The sequence below is a fragment of the Anastrepha ludens genome, chromosome 5 (genome assembly GCF_028408465.1).
Source record: "Anastrepha ludens isolate Willacy chromosome 5, idAnaLude1.1, whole genome shotgun sequence".
Lineage (NCBI taxonomy): Eukaryota > Metazoa > Arthropoda > Insecta > Diptera > Tephritidae > Anastrepha > Anastrepha ludens.
Genome location: NC_071501.1, coordinates 59150371 through 59160882, shown reverse-complemented (window position 1 = coordinate 59160882; position 10512 = coordinate 59150371). Strand labels below are relative to the sequence as shown.

Here is a 10512-nt window from a genome sequence, read left to right as displayed (position 1 = left end):
CAAATTTAAAAGCAGCCTGAAATTATGCAATGTACCATGTTGAAAAAGAAGTAAACCTACGGCCAAGCATATCTTACTACTTAACCCTTTAATGTCAACTGTTGCTTATAGGCAACATTATATATTTCTACGCGTAGTTTCTATAGTTGTTGTTATTTTTGCTAACGGTGTTTTTTTACAGTAGCTGATGTATGTGGGCATTTTCATGAGAATTTATATTGAGAAAAGCTTAACAGGTGTTCATTTGCGAGCTAGTTGAAGTGGTGTGCTGACGTGTGCAAAAAAAAGTGAAAATAATCGATCTATAAAAATTCAAATAAAAACGTAATACGTAAGATTTTTTTTATAAAAAGTGAATTTTATTATAAATAACAGGTAAGAAAATCAAATAAAGTTTACAAAACTGAAATAAAGTTTTTTGTTTTATGTCAGGAATTTCGCGAACACAATGTTGCTTATAGGCAACATTTGGCCATAGTAGCAATAATATTTTGTATTTTATTATTTTAGAAATGCGTCCAAAAGGTCTTACAGATCTAGAAATAAAACAGATAATAAACTTCGATTGGAATAATGATGAAGAAGATGAGGAAGAAGAAGAAGAGTTATATTATTCGAATCTGGAGAAATTCATTGAAGAAACGATGGATAAAGTAATGGAAAGAGGGGAAAACGTTGAAATAAATTTGATAGACGGTATTGTTGGAGAAGATGAGCATGCTGATGAAGAAGTTGAAAATGTTGCGGACACAGAAAATATCGCCGAGGTAAGTTATGAAAAAATCAATCTGGAGAAATTGAGATGGAGGAACGCGGGCCTAACCGTTTTTGAAACTGCTTGGAAAGAAGATCAAGTTTGTCGAGAAGTCAAAGTGCCAATCAAATACTTCAATGAATTCTTCGATGATGAAATAATAAACAAGATTTGCAACGAAACAAATCTGTATTCAATGCAAACTAAAGGAGTAGAGCTAAACTGTTCGCCATTCGAAATTAGGCGATTCTTTGGTGTACTTCTTTTTTAGGCATTATACAAGTTCCAAATTTGAGAATGGCTTGGACGCCAAACTTCAGGTTAACGGCTGTTGCAGATTCTATTTCAAGAGCGCGTTTTGAGAAAATCAAAGAATCTTTCCACATAAATGATAATTCTCAACAGCCGGAGCGCGGATCAAATAATTTTGATAAACTCTATAAAATACGACCATTATTAAATAAAATGAAGGAAAAATGTAACAGAATAGACCAGGAGGAATGCCAAGGTATTGACGAACAAATGTTTAAATATAAAGGACGTCACAATTTGAAACAATACCTTCCAATGAAGCCCAATAAGTGGGGCTTTAAAATGTTTACGAGAGCTGGAGTTTTAGGTATCGTATATGATTTTGCTCTCTACGTAGAAGAAGGAACATGCCCATCTTTTGGACTAGGGATATCATCAGATATAGTATTGCATTTAGCCTCAACTGTTCCCTCAAATAAAAATTAAAAATTGTTTTTTGATAATTGGTTCGCTTCCATAAGCCTGATGATTGCGCTAAAGGAAAAAGATATATTAGCAGCAGCAACAATACGAAGCAACCGGATGAAAAACTGTTGCCTTACGGATGAAAAGGAACTTATGAAAGAAGGTCGTGGTTCTTATGATTTTAAATATGAAGCAACATATAATTTAGTTGCATGCCGCTGGTACGACAACAAGAGCGTTCAACTGGTATCAAACTATATAGCTGAAAATCCAGTTTCAGAATGCAAACGCTGGTGTCGTAAGCAAAAAAAGTACATAAATATAGCTAGACCTGCTATTGTTGGCTGTTATTACAAGCATATGGGAGGCGTAGACCTAGCTGATATGTTGCTAGAGTTGTATAAAATCAACCACCGTTCCAAGAAGTGGTATATGCGTATAGTGTACTGGTGTCTTAGCACAGCAGTAGTCAATAGCTGACTGATGTATAGAAGGGACCTAAAAAATCAAGCTGGGAAAACGAAACATATGTCATTGTTAAATTTTCAACTGATGATATCAAACGAGCTTTTACACGCGTCTGATATGGAGCCAGTAAATCAACGCAAAAGAGGTCGCCCATTGGCAGCTCTTTCAAGCATAGACTCAGATTCATCATCACCGTCGTCTCCAGCACCATCAAATATTTCAAACGTTTCATCACAAGGTTCATCGCAATCTACAAAACGATCATATATATCTAAACCTCCAAAATCCATACGCCTCGATCAAGTCGGTCATTGGATTGAATGGGGAGCAAAGGGAAGGTGTAGGTTATGCCATACCGGGATTCCAAAATCCAAATGCTCAAAATGTAAGGTACATTTATGTTGTAACCCCCAAAAAAACTGTTTTGTTTCATACCATACATAAAAAGTTAATAAAAGTACAATAATAAAAAAATAAATAAATATCAATATTCCTTTGTGTTTTGAAATATACCACTATAGCTAAATGTTGCTTATAGGCAACTTCTCATAACTGTAAAACCAGAAGTCCTAGAGCCTTGAAATTGATATCAGTTCATATTTAGGCCTCTAACATCAACCTAACGTAGTAAAAATATTTTTAACCGCGCCCACTTTAATTCTGACATTAAAGGGTTAAGATTTTGGATTTGTTAGAATTTTAGAAGATTTTGAATAACTTATAAAAAATTATTTAAGAAATACAATGAGTGAAGGAACTTAATCATCTTGCTTCGCTTTTCATCCAGAGGAGATATCAAAACCTATTAGAGAGAGTACAGCCTTCAAGAAAAATCCCCTTCTCTTCTAAAAATGGTTCAAAAATGGTTTAAAAATGGGGAAGAAAATATGAAGTTATTTAGATCAAAAACCCCATGAACCAAAACCATTTAATTTGTCTGGGAAAATTGTCTAAAAATATATATAAGCATTATAAAAAAAAAGAAATAGAAAAAAATACAAATTCAATTGAAGTAGCCAAATCATAGTTTTTACAAATTGGGTCACCTCTTGCTGGGGGTTTTTATTCAAACACAAGACGCGCGAAGTTCTATTCATTGTCTATTGTCGGGAAAAAGTAACACCATGTGTGATGAGTAGTTTACTCAAGAACTCTATTCCATTTCCAAGCAGAGCCAGAATGCTTAATCCAACTGCTCGCATACCAATTTTCAAACGCAAATGGGGACCCCTCTGCGTCATTCGCAAGCGTGGCCTTAGAGACAGTGAGGATTGAGATAAATGCCGAGGAAAAGGCAAACAGTTTTAATCGACAGTTATTTACGGAAGGCCATTGGCAAATCGAAACACGAACGGTAAGGTTTTCTCGAGAGTGCCTGACCGAAATTATTGGAAGGGTGCCAGCCTGCGAAAACTGCAAATTTGTCCTAAAAGACGGAACATGTTTCATGAGGGTCGGGGTCACTGCTTGGATATGGAAACTATTTCGAAAACCAATTGGGGAAGTTATTTCGGATCACATCCAAAGATTGCTGGTCTTTGAAGAAAAAGCTCCAGCTGATCACCAATCGATTGGATTTCAGCTAAGAACTGACACTTGCCAAGAACAAAAAGGTCGCAATCTCCGAAAGGTGGAAAAGTTTGCCCAGACTTTTGAAGCGGGAAAACCAAATCTCCTTGAGCTCATAAAGCTTAAGTCAGTTCAAGAGTTGACCTGCAAAGTAGCGAGTACATTGATTGGTTGTATTGAGGAAGTATGCCCGCTAAGAAGAACCGGGCAGGGGAAAACAGTTCCGTAGTTGAAAGCCGTACTTAGAAACTTTGTAAAAGGTCCAGGAGGCCTCAGGCACTAAAAATCCGGAAAGAGGAGAATTGGTCCGAATATAATATCGTAATAATATAGAGGAAAGATTCGTTCGTCAAAATTAAAGTCTGTTTTTTTATAATAATTAGAGAATGAAATCCATTGATATCATACTTATAAAGGGTGATCAGATTGGAGTTACTTTTTCCAATACGGTTGTTTTGACAAATCACGCGTGATTATTGTCAAAATAAATACATAATTTTTTTTCAGCCTTCATTGGCATTTCATCATGGAAGGACTCAGTGCCAACAATGTTTACAAATCGTATTATTTATTACCAAAATCGACATTCTGAGAAAAGTGTTTATTGCGCGCTCAGGCCAACGAATTTTGTTCAGCGATGAGCCCCATTTTTGGTTTAATGGCTACGTCAATAAGCAAAATTGCCATATTTTGTCTGAAGAGCAACCCAAAATTATTCTAGAACAGCCATTACATCCATTGAAGACAACCGTTTGGTGCGGACTATGGGCTGGTTGAATCATCGGCCCATATTTCTTAAAAGAACAGGCTGGCGCTAATGTAACAGTGAATGGCGAACGCTATCGCTCCATGATAAACGTCCGTAAAACGATGGATTTACTGCGTTGCCGTTTCGGTGAGCAATTTATCTCTCGTCTCGGAGCAGTGGATTGGCCAACAAAATCGTGTGATATCAAATCTTTGATCTTTTATTTGTGGGGTATGTAAAGTCTAAATGCCTTGTGGATAAACAAGCTTCGGTTGAGGCATTGGAAGCCAACATTACTAAAGTTATTCATGAGATACCGAAGTCCTCCAGCGAGTCATTCAAATTTGGTGTTTACTGATGGCCGAATTACGGCGCAGTTGCGGCCAATATTTTAAATTGATTATCTTTAAAAAATAAATGTCATTAATGGTTCTACACAAAAATAATAAAGATTGCCCAATCACTTTTTTCATTGTTTTATTGCAATTTAAAATCCGACACCTCTAAATTGATCACCCTTTAAAAGCAAGATAATATCAAAATTTCGCGAGGGCTTGTAATTTTCCTTGCAATGTCTATAGGTACAGTATAATGTTATTTCAGCTCTGCTAGACGAATAAAGACTTGGTTGAGAAGAACTTCCCTAAATGGCAAATAAAGTCGTTTTAAAAAATAACTGGTATTATAAATATATCGCACCCTAAATACAAAAGGGTCACAACTCAAAATGTACTTCTGCTCAAATATGAACGAGACGTTATCAATAAAACGGTCCGCGGATGACATATGGCAAAAATACATTTTTTGTTTTTTGGTAGGACTGTAATAAGCTTACATGGCAAATTTCAGCGTGATATGTCAGATAGTTTGTTTTCTGTGCATAAATAAGGCAACTAAACATGCTATGATATATTGCTAAAACCGTGAACATATCTTCGAGACGAGTGTACCAACGTAAAACAATAATAACCGTAGTCCGTGAATTTTGAAAATTCGCCTTATTTTTTTAAACACACCTCGTATGTATTTACATTTATGTATAGAATGCTATGATAATTATATATACATATATATATATATATATATATATATATATAATTGGCGCGTAAACCCTCTTTGGGTGTTTGGCCGAGCTCCTCCTCCTATTTGTGGTGTGCGTCTTGATGTTGTTCCACAAATGGAGGGACCTACAGTTTCTGACGACGGCAGATTTTTTTATGCGGAGCCTTTTCATGGCAGAAATACACTCGGAGGTTTGCCATTGCCTGGCGAGAGCGACCGCTATTAGAAAAATGTTTTTCTTAATTTTGGTGTTTCACCGAGATTCGAACCCACGTTCTCTCTGTGAATTGCGAATGGTAGTCACGCACCAACCAATTCGGCTACGGCGGCCGCTATAATAGTTAGGAATAGTAAAAAAAATCAATATTTCTCAGACAAAAATGAAAATCGACACTCTTTGAGCACCTACATACATACTCAGGCTAGGCCTAGCCTGCTGATATCTTACAGGGTGTACACTGTAGATAACTGTTTTGAGGGGGGCAAGGTAGAAAAAGGAAGTAAAATTATACACACATAGCGGAGATTCGATGCAAATTTGCACTTAAAAAATATTCTGAAATATTAAAAATTCTGCGAAAGGTATGTCTTTTTCACTTCTCGAAAAGTTTTATATTTTAAGAGCCGACGATGGTTTGTGTGCGTCATGTAGAAAAAAGGACAGTACACTACACAGAATCAAGTATCGTAAGTATCTTAATGTTTCTGAGTTATGCTCTAAATTGAACTGTGTTTTGGAAAAATTTATAAATAAATACATTTAGATGATAACTACTACGTTTCAGTAATAAAAGTAAATCAGAAACAAGTTTCGAAGCTGAATCAATAAATAACTATATATTTAGTGCAAAATGATGTCTTAAATAATTATTAACTTTGTAGAATGAAAAATAAGATCCTGATCGAGTTCTTGCTGAACTACGACGAAAATTTTACACTCCTAATATTGAAAATTTTAACCCTTTTGTCGAATAAGAGGAAGGTTTGGAAGGCTGCGCAAGAAATGATATGATTAAAAATGTAAACTACTGAAATATTGAAATGAATTAAAGGAATTGAGCCCTTTTTATTTGTATAGCGCCCAGAAAATGCAATTTTAAACAATTTCCGATGGAAATCGTAAACAAAGCCCAAGAATTCTATGAAAAAACCATATTAGTATGATGATCCCACGCCAAAGTGCCGCTAAATTCGTGAAACTTCATGATGGCCGACGTGACGTACGTCAGAAACTATTATTTATTAGAATTTTGAAAAAAGTATACAAGAATTTTATCCACGAAAATCGGTAAACCAAATTAGTTTATCGAAATTGCTATCTTCGACCAGCCCAATTCTAGGAGGTTCGCGGTGAAAATATTAAATTCATGGCAGCAGGCAAATATTTAAAGAAATGATGTATCTGAAATCACGTATTGCATAATTTAAAATTCAATCACTGGCCTCAATTTTTCCTGTTGTTTTTTATTACAGCGAATATGATAATGAAGAATTTTCAAAAGCATAAAAGCTTGAACATCAGACAGTCGTCATCATATCTGATTGCAAACGGCATGATGCCGTAGCCGTACATTTACATATATTGTATATTGTATTTTTCCTGAAATTTGTCAGAAAAGCATTCATATGTTCGTAATTGCATCTCAACGGTTTAAGAATGCAAAGTATTTTGCTAATATTTATTACCATCACAATGACGTCCAACGCACAGCGGTATGAAACTTTCATACCGCGGCGCATGGAAAATGCCGTTGCGGTGGAACTGGTGGTACAATTACTAGAGTGGAGCAACGAGCTAGTTTGCAAATGATTTCGGATGATTGTATTGATATAGAAAGCAAAGAAAAATCGTTATCAAATATTTCAATGAATGAGATAAAGGATTTCTCGAGCCTCGATTCGTGAAATGCAGAAGGACACGATACACACATTAGCTTCACTATGTAGTAATATGTTTACATATAAGTAGATGATCTACTTTTTCATGCTTAACTCCCAATCAGTAATTAAAAAGCGAGATTCCCCATACAAAATTTCTCTCCTACAATCTGATATTATAAAATAATTCTAGATAATAATCATACTTTTTGACACACAACCCTGTGTTATCGATAATTATTATTTCGAATGTCAGGAGAAACATCAAAATAAAAACTAAATGAAATGGACGCCGGCAAAGAAAACAGGTCTGTAAACATAATTCTACAATAATAAAATTTTTTTTAAATATTATGAATTATGGATTCATTTTATAGAAAAAAGCGATCGCATTGGTATAGAGAGGTCGAGTTTCTTTTGGAGTTGTGGGAGGAGAATCTGCCGTACTACGAGGCTGTAAAAGCAATACGCATGTGTATGCAGATATGGCCGTGGAAATGGCGCTAAAGGGATTTGTGTTTTCTTCCAGGGAAATAAAGGTTAAAGTACATAATTTATCAAATAAAATAGGTAACTTTGTTCAATAGCAATTGTTAGGATGTAATTCTAAAAATAGTGTTCTTGTTTTACAGAGGTGAGAAAAAAGTTGTTGGTCCTTCAGGCGGTACCCCGTCTGCGTGGGAGTACTACGATAAAGTGCATCATATCCTTGGCGGATATAAATATTTCAACCTAGAAGCAATTGTAGAAGAGAGTGTGTATGCCTATATTAATTCTTTTTTATTTATTATTTAATAAAGTGGAGACCCTTCAAACTGAGACAGAGGAAGAATGCTTTACAGCAGCTCCTCTCGAATGCAAGTACCTTCGGCTGAATTTCCATTGGAATTGCCTTCAAACCCTCCGAAAAACGGAAAAAGGATAACGGAAATTTCCAATATGCTTTTTTGGAAGAATTTCGGGCGGCCAACCAAACAATTGCCCGCGAAATTCAAGAATTGAAGGAAGAATCCCTGCAAATTAAGAGGGAACGGAATGCTATTCTCGAAAAAATTTTAGAGGCCTTTAAAGAAAATAGGTAGAGGAATTTCCTATCGCTTCCAAAAAACAAACAAACTAAAGATTTTAAAAGAAAAATCAAAAAGGAAATGTGATAAATGAATTATTTTTATTATTTTGTTTGGCTTTAGATCCATTTGTTGTTAATGCTATCATTACGTTCATTTACAAAATTGTGCAAAACACAACAACATTTTATTATTGACGTTGCATTTTTGATGTCATTATCAATGCCTTCACCAATTCTTCTAAACCTTGCTTTCAAGTGACTGAAACTCGACTACCCTTTTAGACTTGGAAAGTTGGTAATTAAAAATCTTTTCGCTGTATCCGGCCGTTGAGTTGTAAGGGTAAGGTTTCATTAGAAATTCTGTAAAGCGAAACGTTGAGTCTCCTAGCACAACCACTGGAACATTTGTACCACAAATTGGTTTCGTATTCTCGCTGAGAAGTGCTTTGAAGAATTTGCTTTTATGTGTCCATAAACGCTTTGGTCTGTTCTTGCTTATTATACCTACATATATACAATGTAATATCGAACTTCGCATGCGTATTGCTGGCATAATTTTTTTGCAACTTCAGTAAACGTCGCATACGGATTTCCTTCAACAGCCAATTTCGCAATTAAATTAGCTATTACTTCTCCTTGTATTATCTTCATATTGTTAGTAATAATTAAAGAAACCAAAAACACTGAAATATTCCACTAAAATAATTTCTATGAAGAAAAACCTTTCACAACAGTATTGACAGCTGATTGTCAATTTTGCAGGTAATCTGCCATATGCCCGTTCGGTAGATTAATTTGGTGGATTTATTGGTAATTAATGCATATGTGAACGTATTATAGAACAGGAAAACAGATTTCAAACTGACAGCTAAAACATATTCTTTGAAATCGAAATGAAGGCGCGTCTAGATGCAAGATATTTGAAGGCAGAAAATTTACAGTCTTTAAAAATAAAGGTTAAGTCCAACAAAAAATTCATATCAATTACTAAATTAGTGTAATAGAGAAATTATCTTACACATTAATATTTAGAGTTCCTACATATACATATATTTTTTTCTCTGAGCTTGGGCCCCGATCAGACCTTATAATATGCGCTCTATGTGTAATCTAGGCGCGGCAACATGTACAAAAATTCATTGTCTATTTAAAAATTTTCATATAATGATACAAATTATCTGACAAATATTTTTCACTTAAAAAAACAATAACAAATTTTAAAGATTAAAAAAAAATTACTTGTTTATAAAAAATTGAGTTGTAAAAAAATAGTAATAATAATAAATTAAATTAAAGTTTTGATAATGCATTTTTCAGTAAGATCTATAATCCGTAAATTTGCGGTATCATATTGAAACGTAATATAAATGAATGTAAATATAATATTATATTTTGGATCGAACAGAAATACACCTAATATGCGAGAAAATAGTCTTCAAATGTAAATTTTGAGTGGTATATAGTACATACACATGGTAGAAAAAGTCTGCGTTCACCCACTGTTATAAAGTATTAAAATAATTTAACGTGTTTATCTTAAAACTCTCAGTTATTTCTTTTCACTTATTTCAAAGAAAATTATTCATAGAGGTTATGAACAAAATTTTTTGGAGTTTGAGCTGCGTCGTGTTCAGATAACGGGATTGTAGTACAGTTACTTAAATAGGCTAAGCAGAAAAAGTGTGCGTTCATTTCGAATAGTGACGATTATTTGCATGGCAATTACGTTAAATTAAATTTTAAATCATTCATGTAGTTGACGCGGTTAAGAACAAATCTAAAGAGGGAAAAATTGATATTAGAAATACATTTTTTGTTACTATGGACCAAAGGCGAAAAGAAATAGATATTGGTGAAAGGAAAATCATTGTAAGCTTGTGGCAAAATAGTATGAGCTATCGGGAAATCGCGAAAATTGCTGGGAGGCAATACTCCTCGGTCCAAAGAGTGATAAACAACTTCAAGCAAACGAATTGTTTGGAGTCTAAGCCTCGTTCTGGGCATCCAAAAAAACTGACGGAAAGAGAAGAACGCAACATAACTATTCTTGTGAATTCTAATCCACGACTAACAGCAAGCCGAATTTCAAAAGACATAGAAGTAAAATACCAAAAGAAAGTACATCCAGATACAGTAAGAAAAATTCGAAAAAGAATCGGATTTCACGGCAGAGTGGCCCGAAAAAAACCCTTCATATCGCGAGTAAATCGACTTAAGCGGATGGCTTTCGCCAAGGAATACGTAAAC

The 10512-nt window shown here is 34.7% G+C and overlaps 1 long non-coding RNA gene across 1 annotated transcript; it reads left to right on the top strand.

The window, feature by feature from the left end:
- The first annotated feature begins 7486 nt into the window (after positions 1 to 7486).
- Positions 7487 to 7995, top strand: LOC128865289 (uncharacterized). The gene is made up of 3 exons (XR_008454781.1): positions 7487 to 7504; positions 7574 to 7766; positions 7829 to 7995. It is a non-coding gene; the product is annotated as an uncharacterized LOC128865289 (long non-coding RNA).
- The last annotated feature ends 2517 nt before the right edge of the window (positions 7996 to 10512 follow it).